This window comes from Sturnira hondurensis, unplaced genomic scaffold (assembly GCF_014824575.4).
Source record: "Sturnira hondurensis isolate 20B ecotype Veracruz unplaced genomic scaffold, ASM1482457v3 Scaffold0022464, whole genome shotgun sequence".
Lineage (NCBI taxonomy): Eukaryota > Metazoa > Chordata > Mammalia > Chiroptera > Phyllostomidae > Sturnira > Sturnira hondurensis.
This window is the reverse complement of record NW_028095095.1, coordinates 1395407-1411667: the sequence shown is the minus strand read 5'-3', so window position 1 is coordinate 1411667 and position 16261 is coordinate 1395407. Positions and strand designations below refer to the sequence as shown.

Below are 16261 nucleotides of genomic sequence, written 5' to 3'. Positions count from 1 at the left end.
ATAATATAACATTTGAAATAAACCTAAATCTGACTTGCACAGACTCTTGAAAAGTAATTTAAAACTTTACAGAGGTTTTGGAAAATTAAACAAAAAACAACCAAAGGGAAAATCACACTGCTCAAGGCGATGCAGTGTCTTGAAATCTTCATTCAAGCCCCGCCCCATACTTCACTGGCCAATCACTCCTCCTCCCTTTCCTCCCTTGAAAATAATTCACTGACCTGCTTTCCTGTTTTACTGCCTTTCTAGCACATGTTTCTTCGATCTTTTCTAGACCAGCTCAGTCCTTTTCTAGTGTAAATTGGTTTAGTTTCCATAGTGGGTAGAACTGTGTCTCCCCTGAAGTACATTTTCAAGTTCCGACCTATAGGATTTGTGAATATGACCTTATTTGGAAGTAGGATCTTCGCAGATGTGGTCAAGTTAAGATGAGGCTACAATGAAGTAGGGTTGGCCCTAATCCAATGACTGGTTCCCTCAAAAGAAGGAGGGACTGTGAATACAGAAGACAGAGCACCATGTAATGACAGAGGCAGAGACTGGAGTGATACTTCCACAAGCCAAGCAACACCAAGGACGGCTGGCAAGTACCGGGAGCCCAGAGAGAGAGAGCACAGCCCTGCAGGCACCCTGATCTCAGACTTCTGGCCTCCAGAACCGGGAGAGAATAAATGTGTGTTCTTCTGAGAGTCACCAGTGTGTGGCGGGGACTTCTTTCCAGCAGCCCAACACTGACCCAGCTTGTCTCAGAATTTCCCACTGATCTTTCCACTTAAGGTGATTAGCAGAACCAATAGAACCCATCGTCCACAGACATGGGAAGGATACCTACGGGCACTTAGGTGCCAATGTTTTTGTGCCACTCACATAAAATTTAAGTTATTTGATTGAGTAAGTTTGTCTTTCTCATGATTCAAGGATCCTTACTACTCAGCCTGCTTCATGGGATACTGACATGAATACAAGGGGAGACCCCCCCCAAAGCTAGAATTATCTTCAGGAGGGGGCCCCCCCTTGTAGACAGGCTTCCCCTGCTAGGTGAGTGTTCTAGGAACCCATCTGTGTCAATGTACCAGATGGTGGTGGTGTGAGAGGCTGTGTTCGGCTTCAGTGAAATTTTTTTTGAAGACCCTTTCAATGCGTTCACCCATTTCACGATGGGGATTTAGCAGCGCACGCCTGGCACTGGGTGTTCGGCAGCTTTTGATCAAACACAGCACGACCCCCGTGCCCCACCCTCCCTACTCACCCGATCTCGCCCCAAGCGACCTTTTTTTTTGTTTCCTGGGATGAAACCAGACTTCAAAGGAAAATGTTTCCCCAAGGTGAGAGAGACGAAACAAAAAATGGCAGAAACACTAAAAGGCATTGAAGTAGATGAGTTCAAAAACTGCTTTGATCAGTGGAAAAGATGTCTCGGTAGGTGTATTGCATCAGATGGAGAGCACTTTGAAGGTGACTGAAGTTTAAGCATGGAAGAATAAATATACAATTTTTCATAAATAAATTCTGGGTTTTTTTAGGGTTCCCATGTCATATAAATTATCCTCAGGGGGCTTTTACGTTAGGGGGAAAGAGACGGGGACATAAAATAGAGTACAATTCGTGTTTCCCAGAAACCTAAGAAATGCAAAGTGAGCCACAGGAGTATCCACAGCACAATACTTACTTCACCACAGTTGAGAGGGAAGGAGGACCACACAGACCACAGACCACAGACCAGCGAGGACTGGGGAACACTCGCGGGGCCGGGGTGTGAAAGACGAGGTAGCAACACAGCTACAACCCGAATACTCTAAACTCCTTGAGTGAAAAACGAAAATGATAAGCTAGCTATTCTCTTAGGTAAGGTTATCCAAAGTGTAGGTTGGGATCTATCAGTAGGTGGTAAATTCAATTTGGGGGATCCCGATTAGCATTAAAATAAGAAACAAAAGGAACACAAACACAGGAAGTTACAGTATCAGGTTCTGGGCAAACTGCAAGTGCTGTTCCACGAAGGTTTAAGTTCGGCTGTGCTGATGTGTGTGGTGTGTGTGGTGTGTGTGTGTGTGTGTGTGTGTGTGCGCGCATGTGCACACGCGCTTGGCCCACATAGAAGAGCTTTTTGTGGGTTACAGTGCAAGCTTTAAAAACACAGTGCCCCAGTCACTGAAGCGCTGATCATTTATGACAATTAATAACAGGTCGCCAGTGAGACACTTTAATACAAGCGTGCATTTAATGGCATCCAAATATGTTCAAATATGCCAATGGTCTATAATTATTGGAAAGGGATTAAAATGTACATGCTTTAAATTGAGATATAAACATAATGTATAATCTGAACTAAAGAATGACCAACGGAGATTTTATAGCAGACCCAGTTTCTGAAATTGGGACCAAACCACTGTAAGTTACCACGACGACTTCGCTTTCCAAGATGCACACTGCTCTCAACTGTTGGACTGCACCGTCCTGTTTTCGATGAGGGCCCTTATTTTGAATTCAGCTGCTTATACTAGTCCCCAATGACGGCTGCTCATTCCTGACCATTCTTAGCCTGCTGGTCCCAGATTTCAGTACCTGCTCCTCATCAGCATCGCCTTTTCCTAATTCAGTCCAGGACATATATTCTAGAAAGTGGGATATTTCTTATATTACACAGAGGTTTGGACAATTCTCTTGGTACTACAAGGCCTACTGATGGTCCATAATGAATCTCCTCTCTCCTCCTCTGGCATTACAGAAAAAATACCGATGTATGGTGCAGAACAGGCTATAAGTTTACCATTTTTTGTGCTTTCCCCTACTACTGTCCTTTGAATCTCATGTATGTCCTCACACTGTCCTGAGGAAAAGGCATAAATACCTTCCCCTCCCGATCTACTGGGCCCCACGATTCGCTCTCTGGCTCTGGAGCAGGTGGCTTGGGCCGTGAGGAGCTCACCCAGCCTGTGAACTGGGGTGTGTGGCTGTGTGTTCCCACCATTCCCATAGGGGCACCTATGATGGGCTGCTGGGCTGCCTGTCTTCCTCTGCCCAAGGGTGTCATGGCATGAAAGCACACTAAAGATCTGCTAAAATGTCAACAAACTTTGAAAAAGGACTATTAGCAATGCAAATGTGAGCTTTCACACTGTGATAAGCACAATAAACAAAACTGGAAGGGCATTTTAAAAAGAGCCTTTCTAGGTGAACTACTCAAGCTATGATACAAAAGCCAGTTCTCAAGGGACTGAGGATGGAGCACTGTCATTATCTGACATGCTAACCAACTGCATGGTCTGCACTAATCCTAATGACAAAGTCGCACTTGAGAACGGGCTTCAGTTTGCAAAGTCAGTTCCGGGTAAGCTGGTGTGCCTTCATCCCTCTCCTTGGTGGTGAACAGCTTTCCACAACCCACCCGGGACTCTAGCCTGTAAGAGCCCTCAGAACGCTGCACAGCAGAGGGTCCACAGGGCCAGCTCTTTGCAAATGATTCCCTTGCCCCTCAGGCCAGTGAAGGACCCATGGAAATGGGTCACTTGTCTCTGGCTGCTGAGAGCAGGCTAGCTGACCCTGTGCCCACAATAAATGGCCGTCTTTCCTCTCTATCACTTCTAGTTCTAATCACAGCTCCTTCTTTTTTTCTTACGGGCAATGGCCAGTGATCCTCCATTTTATTTGGACCTCAGCTCAACCATCAGCCGCAAGTGTGAGTCTTGAAGCATTTAACGAAAGCTCCCTGAATCCTGCTTGGGTTTCCTAACTTACAGCCCAGGGTCAAGTTCAAGGGGGACCCAAAGCTTCTCTTACTTCATCTAATCTGGTCGAGTTTTACCAAACCTCCCAGATCTTTCCATCTTTTAGAAAATCACTGAAATTACTAATTCTACAACGTTTTCCCCTAAGAACCAAGTTTCTTTTGAATGCCTTCTTTCTGGGAGAACCACCCCGGGAGCTCCCCCGGGCTACAATTCACTTGTGTTTGTGTTTCTATCTTAGGGGTGCCCTGAGCTGTACAGGACTGCTGTCATTCAACCCATGGATTTGGCGGGAGGATTTACATATTCCTTCTGTAACAAACCCAAATATATACTACACATGCTGATCTGTGTGCTTCTGATTATCTTGTTGGCAAACTGGGCTTTCCCTCATCGGATTGGCTAGCATGGAACCCTAGTCTCATGGCTGAGCCTGTGTTTTGAATGAAAGAAAATTTATAATGGACTTCACATGGACTATGACCAAGTCTGCACAAACAAGCCTCTGAGAGGAGGAGTTGATTTTTAATATATGCTGGTCTCCCCTTCCTAGATTATGAGGCAAATAAAAAATTTTGTAAAGGAACAGAATTTAATTTGGTCCCTGATCATTAAGCCAATAGAAACCATGGTTTTTCTTGAACCTTAATCATCTCTAGGAATTATGAAGAGCAAACAAATCCCAGTTTATTTTAAAAATAAATGAGGCATTTCAAGAAGGAGAGTCATTTCCAACGCAGGTTCATGGAGCTCCGACTGTGTGCGGGGCGCTCCTTTGCATTCCGTGAGGGCTCAGTACTTTGGTCATGTGAAGGTCCCCGCTACGGCTGCGGTGCTGGCGTGTCTCACATGGCTGTCACCTCTCTCTCCAACACCCACATGGCCCACTAACAGCTGCTAATCCACAAGAACAATCCCGCCCTCCCTGGAGAGCCACTGTTGACCACTGAAGGAGTTCAGGACCTGACACCCCACAATGTGCTGCTTTGCTTTGTCGATTATTTGAGCTCAAGGCACCTGAAAATAAGCAAATGCAGAGACTTTCCCCTACCTACCCACAGACAGGCCCTCCGGAAGGCGCTCGGCTGCCCTCAGTCCTCTCCCCAGGAGTTCCGCTGCCCGGGGAAGGATAGACTCTTACACAGGTGAGGAGACCAAAAGCCTCACCTCGCCCAGACAAATCCACCAAACTGCCGTTTCTCCCACTGAGTCTTTTCAGGGCCCTTCATTTTTTCCTGAAAATCATTGACTCTTCTGTAAGTTGTCTCTATTCCTCCTCCCCTTTCCCTGGTCACATGGTATACAGGTTCTGAAATCTCACCATTTTAGGGGGTGGTATCCACTTTTTTATGATGCCCTGTACATGTAATATTAAAATGAATACATTTGTGTATCTTTTTTCCTGTCAATGTGTCTATGCCTCAGAGGATACAGGGAAAGCCTTTTCTTCCCTAACTTATGAGGCTGGTGGCCCAAGAACCCTGGAATTTATTTATAAAAAATTGTGTATTTATTTTTACATGTCTAAACTTCAGTTACTTTCAAAGAACTCTCCATTTTATGCAATACACCTATCCAGACTTTTTTCCCAGTGCTCAAAACAATTATGAACTTGTCAGTTTTGATGCCTTTTAGTGATTGTACTGTTTTTTTTTGTGTGTGTGTCACTTCTTCCACATCGGAAAACATTTCCCTTTGATGACTTTTCTCAACAAAAACAGTCACTGAGGGTGAAACTGGGTGAACAGGGAAGCTGGGGCATGGGCATCATGCTGGTTTTGGTAAAAAAACTGATGAACACTCACCGTGGTACAGGTAGGTGCACAGGTAAATCCCCCATCATGAAATGGGAAAATGCACTGAAAGAGTCTTCAAAAAAATTCACTGAAGCTGAACGCAGCCTCTCACAACAACGCCAGATACCGATGGGTTTCTAGAACACTCACCTAGCAGGGGAAGCCTGTAGTACCAGGGGCCCACCTGCCAGAAGACAATTTCGTGTTTTTTTTTAGGGGGGTCTCTCCTTCATATTCCTGAAACCAGCTAAGACCTGGACACTCTCCTGCAAAAGCCTCACAGCCTATGTTAATTGTAGCCGATGTTAATGGCGCTCTGGTTGATTTTCTTCAACATAAAAACCAACTCACTAGTTTAGCCGTGTTGGGGAAGTATCCTGGTACTTCACTCTCTGCTGTTTCTAGGTGTGGGCCTCCTCGTGTCATCCTCTCTGGAGTTTTCATTCACACTCGGGATTTCTGTCCATGACTTAGAATAAACCAAAAGGTAAATGCGGCAGGTGCCAGGGGAGATGGGCCCTTCAGCTCCCCTCCTCCCTCACGTCACAGCTGCAGGGTAGGGGCCTGTTCATGTCGTTGGGCCAGGTGCTCCACCTGTTCACCCTGCTGAGGCCCTCTCTAGAGAAAGCGGCCTCTCCGAGAAGCAGCTGTTGAGGAGGTTTGCAGACCTCAACTGCTGTGTATTTGTGTTCTGTGCTCTGAGGGTGAACTGGAGAAATATAAAAGGACTGGAAAAGGGACTCCTGTGACTTTATTCCTCCTAAGGTGCCCACATGGGAGGAATAAAGAACATAATTTTTAAAAAACCATCTTTTGGAATGCAGGTATGTCTGTGACTGGCTATGGGGAAAATTTTTTGTGCAGTAGTAAGTCATGCCTGCACACCCTCCCAACGCTGTACACAGGGCGACAGGCTTATGTCAGTAATTCATTTCTCTTTCCTCATTTTCACAGTAGTCAGTACCTTTCCTTCTGTCCCCAACAAAAGGCTTCAAATGTACACTTGACCCCATCAAACCACAAATCTACTTTGCTCTACAGCTTTTCTGTTTTGCACTGCAAATGCTGAATAATTCAGACACAGGTACACAAAGAAGAAAAACTATTACATTTTAGATTTGATAAGATCCAGGAAACTTAACTCTCTCAATTTCTCCCCAAATTGATTTAAAAATCACATCTTGCTTTGTTTCCTAGAATTTAAATTTTATGTTAAAGTTATATCTATATTTACATCCATCACATATTCACAGATCCAAATCAGTCAGTGCAAACAACGTGAATGTTTTTGAAAACATGTGCTGTGTTCCTACCACAAGAAAGAATAGTAAAACTGTTACAAAACACCTGCTTAGAGGAAAGACTTTTTCCCTCATTGATTGGTTTAGCAATTTGGATGTAACTCTATGCAATCTATTGAAGCCGTGCAATGCAGAGAAAATTTTATGCATTCCACCTTAATATGTTCGTTTTGTGTATTTCAAGAACTATGCCTGGAAGCGTCAAATCTTAAATTATTCTGTAATTGGCAGGCGGCAAATAGCAATATGAAGTTCAAAGCAGTGCCAAGGCCAAATGGAAGAAGACATTATAATGGCCATGTCTAAAAAAAAAAAGTGTAGCTTGAAGGATTATCTACAAATTCAGCTATAAACACAATGTTGCCAACAGCAGGGAGAAGCAAAGGGAGAAAGATTTTATTATCATCCAAGTATTTCACTTTGCAAAATAGCTAAGACTCCCTCTTCCAACCATTTAAATGTCCTGGCCAAGCACAAGCAATATTTCGTATAAGCTTTTTAAGATATTCCAAGCATATTTAAAACAATAGCAAACAAAAAAGGTAATTATGGATTTTAATTTTCCCCATTACATGTAACAGTGACCTGGAAAAGTAATGGCAAAACTGGGTCCCTTTTTAATTTCTCTCAGCATGTAAACATGGGCATATGTCTGTTAACATTATTATTATTTTTTACTGTTAGGGTATTAAAGAAATCTCGCCCACAGGCAGATGGTCTTGTTACAAACACACAACACTGCTTCTTTCATATGCTGTCATTTTCATGTCTTTTTAATTGTTTTTAAATAATAACAAACCCACTTTATGGGTCACAAACATCTTGAGCATCAGGAGTCGAGGCAGAATAACCCCAGCACCTGCTCACACTCTGCAACGTGGTGCTGACCCGACGGGAGTGCACCTGGTGGCTCGCACGTTACAGGTGTGGACAGCATTTTACACTTTTACATTAAATATTTCTGAGTAACACAGCTATTCTGCTGTCTTCGTTTTTAAAATGGTGGAAGGAACAGAAAATGAGCATGAGGAGCCAGCAGGCTTCTGTCCCATTAAACAGAAGACCCATTAGCACCGAGAAACGAGAAGCAGGGCCTCTACAAGCTACTCTGCACGGAGAAAACGGACGGGGGAGTCCCCACTGAGCCCGCCTCCTTCCCGGAGGCGCACTCGGGTGAGTCGGTGGTGATGTCTTTGTGGGTGTGCTGGGACGTGGGTGAGTGACGAGGTTCTCGGTGCACTCTCCACTTGCTGAGCTTGTGGAGGGAAACTTCGATTAGTCTGCCTGTCACACGTCTGTTCTTGGCCCTTTTCTGCTTAGTATTATGAGCAATGACTCGGAGGGGAAGGCATACTCATGAAATTTGGAGATGAGCCAAACTGACACATTCTCATAGAATTTTTAGCAAGATTAGTATGATTGAAATAGAACAATAAAATACATAATCTAATAAGATTAAGTGAAAATTGTTCTGATTTAAATTTAAAGTATAGAACAGAAAGGCATGACTGGACACAACTCATTTCAAGTAAAAATGGTTATCAGACTTTACACAACAATGTGATCTTTGCCAGCAATGAAACAAACAAACTCGTTTAAAAAGTTAACGTGCTATTGGTATGCATTGGAGGATCTGGCGTCCAAAACGAAGCAAGATGCGTATAGTTCCCCTGCGTCTGGCCCTGATCAGGGCACGCGTGAACATCTGCACTCATCTGTGGCTGCACCACCCGGGACAACGCTGGCGGTGTGGCGTGGGGGGAAGCACGACCCCACGACGGCTGTTGGCACTCGGGGCTTTCGGTCTGGAGACCGTTTAACAAGGCTTGACAGCCGTTTCCATATACCTGAAGGGCTAGAAAAAAGAGGTATATGCTTTCTTTTTTTTTTTTAATATTTTTATTTATTTATTTATCTTTAGAGGGGAAGGAGAGAGGGAGAGAAACATCAATGTATGGTTGCCTTTTGTGCGTCCCCTGCTGGTAGTTAGCCTGCAAGGAACCAGCCTGCAACCCAGGCATGTGCCCTGACTGGGAATTGAACCGCAATTGTCTGGTTCGCAGGCCCGCGCTCAATCCACTGAGCTACGCCAGCCAGGGCGGTATATGCTTTCTGTATTTTTCCCTACACAGGGCAGAGTGAGAATTACCGACTGTAAGTTATAGGAAGAAAACTGTGACTCAAAGGAGCTACTGTGCCTTCCACATACTGACTGAGGCTCTGGCCAGCAGCACGAGATACCGAGAGCATCGAACAGGCTCCTGGGGCGCCTGGCTGGAGCGTCACGGACAACTCTCCCACAAAGCGTGGAACTTCAGGGGGTAAGATCTCCAACTATGGATCATTTAATCATTTTGTGATTTCACAGGTCACCTGTCTTAACAGTTGTCAGGACACATTTACCCACTTTTTTGGGTCTCAACTATTATAACTAAGACTGTTACTGGGCTTTACTACTGAATGGTATGATAATTTATTTGTTTCATCTATTTTTCTAAGCGATTTTCTCTTGTGTTTGGAAACCCGCTCTCAGTGCAGTTGAATCATTTTGGAAGTGCCATGGCTGTGGGAGCTTTCCTATGCATTTTGGTTTCCTCGACCAGAGGCAATAAAGTGGGTTGCTACACATATATTGGTAAATTGGGGCGTAGAATTGCTTCGAGAATGATTTTGAAAGCTCTGGTTTTCTTTGTTTTGAAGCAATTGTGTGGAAAAACAAAATTTATAGCTTTGAAGGACACTAAGGTTGACTTAGGTTAAACTAAATAACTCTCAGACCCGAGTGGTAAAAGGAAAAAGCCTTTTGGATTTAGTATTTACTTTTTCCTGCACATCCACTGTGTGTGTGACCAGAAATGGACAGATGCCTCTCCTTTTGATCAGAACAGGGCAGTATGGGGAAGGGTCCTTCATTATCCATCTCAATGCCTTCAACACCTTTTCATGTTTCGGGTTTCCCTGCCCGAACTACAGGCATGTGACCACAAAACTGTACATGGGTAGTTGGTAGAGAACTCACATTTCATGACTCTTTTTTATCTCATCAATTAAAACACATGGCTTTTTAGTTAAATCCAAATAAATACTATCAGCTTCCGCCTCCCTCCTTGCTTTGGTTCCTGATACATATCCTCATTATAAAATGATATTTTATGTTAACACCTTTTTTCCTAACTAGGACTTTTAGAGAAGGTCTTTTGATGCAGAAAGCAAGCATGGCTTATAGCCCACCATTCCCTTCTCTCTCTAGGAAGGAAAATTGTTGAAATAAAATGAATCTGCCATCAGCTGCAGGGTCAAAACCTAGCTGCCAATCTGAAGCTGCAAAATGAACAGAGCGGGCCGACCCTGCTGGGACTCGCCCCTCTCGCCTAGCAATGGGCACGATGCTTTGCCTTGTGAGGACTGGCCGGGCACGGACCAGGGAGAGATGGGAGGCGCTGCGGTGCCATGTGAGTGATGGTAATACTGCTACCCTGTCATGGTCATTGTTGGTGCACGGTCATGATTTAAAGAGCAATTAGGTCTCTAATCCAAAAATCCCTCTTATCTAATGATTACTGCTGACACATCAATCTCCAAGTTACAGGTAGAAAAATCCTAGGGAGCTATCAATCTCTCCGTTGGATTCAGGGCAAGAGAGTTTGACGCTGCTTCCCAGGGTCACCTGGGGAACTCACATGCACACCCTGAGCTGTTGCTTTTCCCCTGTGGATTCAGACATGATCTGAAACACAGGGTTTGCTCCAGGAGGTAAGGTGGTGCCTGGGGAAACACGGCGAGAGAGAAAGAGCACAGGATGCCTTCAGGAGGTGGGGCACGAGGCAGAAAGAAGGGACCAGAATGGCTACCTGGGGGTTCAGATGGCGAGCGCCTTAGGAAACACCACCCCCAGTTGCACCTCACTGACTCTGTTGTTTGTGCCCCATTCATAGGCAGACCCCTAATGGGATCTGAGTGTGCTGGTCACCCCACAGGCAACCCCACAGGTCACCCTACAGGTACCCCACTGCCCTCTGGCCAGTGTGACGCTGGGTGGATGTATATGGGTCCAAAGCTGGGAAAGGCAGTTTAAAGCTCTTTGCAAGAAAACACAAAAGGCTGTGGAAACTTAAATAAGGACGAAAACTTCTAAAGGGAGCTGGTCACGGGACGTACAAACCGACCGATCTGGTTCTGTCTTCTGACTTTTCCCACAAGCCAGCCAAGACGGACTGGCAGCCACATCCTCCTCTGGAGACAAGCAGTGAGGGACCTAAGAATGAAGCCCCAGGGCAAAGTCAGAGGCTAAGGAAGGTGTGGGGCCTACCGGCCATGGCCAGGAGAACTCCTGGCGGAGCCTAAGGAGGAGCTCGCTGTGATTCGATGCCTCCCTTGCCCTGTAGCAACAGGGTCCAGCTGAGCCGCAGCTGCCAAAGCTTGTTCTCACTCCCTCACGCCTCTGATCTGTTTTCTGTATTGGGGAGCACAGAGCTCCATTCTGAGACCCAGGGCTCGGAGGGAAGGAAACGGGACCACCATTTTGAGGAGTGTGTCCCTCCAGTCAATCTCTGAGCAATGAAAGGGTTGAACTGAACTGGCCTGGGCTGAGTATTGAGGGAGTGGAGCACCGCTGTCACGTGTTTACTTTGTTTCAAGAAGCCAGATCTGAAGAAAGGAGTAACGGGTATTTATTATAGCCTCAAAGTGAGGCAGGGGAGAGGTAACTGAATACATGTAGTCATTTCATAGCTGAATGAAGCAAACCCGACCTCCGGGGACCCTCCCCACAGCAGCCTTCACCACTGCACGTTGCGCTGTCTACTCTTCTTCTGCATTTACTTCCCAGGGTGCCGCGACTACAGGAAACTCGCCTTTCTATCAGCCCACCCTCTTGTACAACCAGCCCCACCTGCCTTCCAGATTCAGTCGTTCCTGAGTGACCAGCCACCCTTGGGGACAGAGAGGGATCCACCCGTCCACAATGGCCAAGCACTGAAACACCACGAACACCTTCAGGTGTCTAAAATCACACCTTTTGGGGTTATTCATATTTTTCATTTTCCTTAAGTTTGCTTTTTAGATACACTGATCATCAAGACCTAATGTACTCATGTTTAGCTATTTTAGTGCGATTACAAAAATCTATATGTTTTAAAAAGTAAAAAAAAATACTAGTTATTTAAAATGTTTTCTTATCCTCTCAATAAATACACACTTTCATTTGGGCTTTTGCTAGAATCGAGTTGGGAGATTCAGGAGGCTGAGTGAGGAATGAAATGAAGAGTTGACGGCAAGTGTAGTGGGCGTATCTTCTAATCTGATGCCCCGTGTGCTACGACTCATACGTCATGTCCAGTCGAGCACCTCAACAACCAAGAGAGACAGTCCGCCCTTCACGTCCATGGGTTCCACACCCGCCCACTCAACCAACTGGGCATCAGAGGTACTCAGGAAAAAAGTTACGTTCTTGCTGACATGAACTGTGTAGTTAATTCCACCACAGTTACTTCTGTACTACGTACGGTGTTTTTTCTCTTGTCATTATTCCCTAAACAGTGCAGTGTAATAACTACTCACAGATCATTTATATTAAGTTATAAGGTATTTACCTACTAGGTGTATTATTTAGTTATTATAAGTAACTGATCTAGAGATGAGCTGAAGTACATGAGAGGCACGGGAATCCTGGGATATCAGGGTCTGTGGTGTCTTGGAGCCAGTGCCCCGGGGAAACCGAGGGACGGCTGAGTGGACAGGGTGATGTATGTGTGGTTGTTTTTAAACAGTCTTAAACAATGAAGGTATATGAAGATTCTTCTCTTACATAGTAAATGAAAAATATTATCATTCTAAAATGAAACTTTCCTTTTAATCATAAAATACACGACCAGACCAAAGATCAAGAACATAAAAGGAAAATCCCTGGATATTTACAAAAGTAATTAAACATACAGAATGGCATGACTCAATCAGTAATCCTGAATCATACTTCAAAATACATTCTCACAAACCTAATTTAACAAAATTATAAACAATTTCAGTTACTCAATTTCAACTTGCCATTGACCAAAAGGCAGCACTGAAGCTACTTTTGAGCTGCTGTAAATAAATGCTCTAAGTTCAGCCTGAGGATTGTTAATAGAAAGGTTTAACCAAATCTCTTAAATTAAAAAATGAGCTCACTTCAGTCAATTAAACTGTATGGCCCATTCTAACCATGGAATTATAAATAATTTAAAGACATATCTAAATTTTCTACCGAAGTCAGCTCTAAAATTCAGTACCTAGAACAAAGCGTGCTGAATGGCTCGAAAATTTAAAGACAACAGGAGCGGTAAAAGGCTTTTGGTAAGTGAACAACAGACGTCAATCAGTAACAGATCTCTTGCAATTTCTAGCAGCCCAGGGCTTGGTGCAGGGGCACTGGCGCCTTGTGAATAGGAGTGAGACTTCTCACCTCCCGGGCTTTGCTTCCCGGCTGCCCACAGAACCTCTTACACGGTGGGTTCTGAGACATCCATCCCTGCCATTTTATGGCAACAGGTGGTCATTTAGATCCAAGTTCAGGACTCCAGAGCTGGTGATTATATTTACACCTGTAATTTCTTCTGCCCTCTTAGGTACAAAAAAACAACCTTGAACTAGACGTGTCAGACTGCTTCTGGTTTTGAAAGGGCACCTTTTCTGTTTGGCTTCACTTACGGCTCATCACTGTATGTGGCGCTCCCACTGTGTGGTGGTTCTGAATCCTGAGAGCTCGGCGTGGACAACCAGGCCGGGTGCCTTGGAGAGCCTCAGAAATAAGCAACGTGCCAGGTAATTTCGTTCTTGGGAGGAGCAACTGAGTGCCTTGTGTCGCTACACCAGCCAGAGAAACAGGCTCTGAAAGACCAAGAAATAGCTCGAAGGCCACACAACCAGGAGGTGACAACGTTGAGTCCTCATTCATAAAATGACTTCCTATGTCAAGATTCTTAAGTTAAATATCTAGAACAATAACCTCTTACGTAAATACAAATTATACAAAATAGGCACACAGGCTGGAAAACCACTGATTTGACTGTTTTTTAGGAAGGTTTCAACTTCACTGTGGGGCCTGCTCACTGCGTGCACGCGGAACTCCCCGGGTGGCAGCGGGGGCGACTTCCGAACTGGACAGAGCTCCCAACTTTATTCCACACCACGGGACTCTGAAGGCACTGCATGCGTGCAAAAGGATGGCTCGGGCTTGGAAATCTGTTTTCCAAGAATGATGATATTAGCCAGCTTACTAGCCTGTCCTTGCCAATTCTTTTGAATCTAAAAGCTGTTTGATGTGTTCCATAATATTTAAAGTCATATTTACTCCACTTTTCTAAGGCTTAGAGTAAATAAAATGTCTTTAAAAAAGCTCTATTTAGCTACTGATGTCGACAGCATTTCAACTCTTCTCACCAGGCCTTCAGAGGTCCTCTCCGTGGGACCGAGCTGGCTGCGCCCCCCACCCGGGCTGGAAGTGATTAGGGGAGAGGCCCTGCGGGCAGAATGAGCCCCGTCTGGGGAAGCAGACACTGTGCATATTGTCTTGCTTTAAAAAATTATCCTCAAGAAGTGAAAATCTTCAAAACAATTTTTTATCTAAAACTCAATATTATATATATATAATTATGTACATTTATTTCTTTGAAGGAATTTCCTCTACCCTTTCTAATATATATAGTTCAGTCATTTATTTTCTTATTATAGTAAATATTAAACCTTGAAAAATCCACTGAGATTACATGGGAGCTGACTTTGGAGATGAATGTCATATTCAATTGCTTTCTCTGGCATTTATTAGTAATTCAATCTCACTCCATGTAATTAGCCATGGAATTATAAATAATTCAAAATAGAGAGAAAATATAGTTTTCAGACATCTACAAATCATCAAAACTACTTTAAAACATTGACCTGACCTAAAAGTCAAATACTCCATTGTGCTGAATTAATAAAGTATCATAAAAACACTGTTTTCTTCACATACATTTCTCATGTCCTCCGTTTTCCTTTATAAAATCTTTACTCTTCCTTTCTCTTTCACTGACATTCATCCTAAACGTTCACAACATAAACGTTGGTACAAAGATTACCAAGACTTTTCACGGACTCCAATCTGTACACCAACCAACCAAACCCTCATTCTAACCTGGAAAGGGTGTGGAGCACAGTGAGTTAGTGTGTCCAGTGCATAAAACGACATGGACTTCAGTTTTGTTTGAACTTTGACTGCTGTGTTTTTGCTCTACAGATATCAGATCCCAACAGACACAAGGAACCATATGACAGAGGACTGAAAAGCATAAACCAGATTAGACCCTGTAGGACGACTTCATGGACTTGTAACATTCTGTTCTGTAAGTAAAGGGCATTGTCATTATAGTCCTCTGATTGACTCACTAAATGTCTGAAGTCCTAATCTCTGAAGTCTGTGGCTTTGATGCTGTGTCCCGGAGACAGGACATTTGATAAAAGTCTTTCACGTCTCTCGCTGGTGGGGCGCTCACCTGCTGCCTGCCTTCACCTCAATGCACCATTTTAATCTCTTTTCATATGGAAATTGCAACTAGGATGTCAGCTGAAGAAGGTACAGCCAGCTCCGAGGGCATTTACATCTGATTTAAATTTCAAGTAGAGGATAATTAAATATATTTGTTTTCACAATGTCACCATCCCTAAATTCTTCCATGAAACATTTGACACTTTTTTCATCATTAAACTAAAATTAGCGCAGCCTGAAAAGGCTGCTTGCTGTGTGGTTCCAACTGTGTGGCATTCCGGAAAGGCACAACGATGGGGGGTGGAAGGACCAGTGCTGGACAGGGGTTGGGGAGGAGGGACCAACAGGAGGGGCAGGGAGGGTTGTCAGGGCAGTGAGACTAGTCAGTGCCACACAATAACTGTGGGCACAAGTCCCTGTGCACACGCAAATCCACACAATGCACAACACCAAGGGTACACCTCCCCTCAGCTTCGGGTGACATGCACGCGTCCCTGCAGGCTCTCACCATGATAGCAAACCACTTCCAGCCGATGGTGGCCGGGGAGGCTGTACCTGTGTGGGTTTCAAGGATGGTTTCTAGGAATGCTCTGTGCTTCCCACTCAGCTTTGCGGTGAACCTAAAATGGCTCCAAAAAGTAAAGTCTATGAAAATAAAATGAGCTAATTGGTAAAGATACATGAAGTATCTTCACAACTAACTTGGGATATCTTTTACTTCTAAGAGGTCACCAATGCATGATGGCACCTGCAGTCAAGAAACGGGCAGGAAGGGTCATGGTACAAAGTCTGCTTTGTGCAGGAACTCTCAGGTGACAGGACAAGCAGCAGAGCACAGTGCCAGAGAGAGTGACATGGGGCAGGTGAGAAGTCACATGTGTACGGTACGACCCACACCCAGGGGCTGACAAAAGGAAACGGGGCAGCAGCTGA

General features: G+C 44.5%; 1 protein-coding gene across 1 annotated transcript in view; it reads right to left on the bottom strand.

Moving 5' to 3' along the window:
• Positions 1–16261, bottom strand: part of CNTNAP2 (contactin associated protein 2) — a 1160842-nt gene that overhangs the window by 304416 nt on the left and 840165 nt on the right. The gene's annotated exons all lie outside the window — the stretch shown is intronic.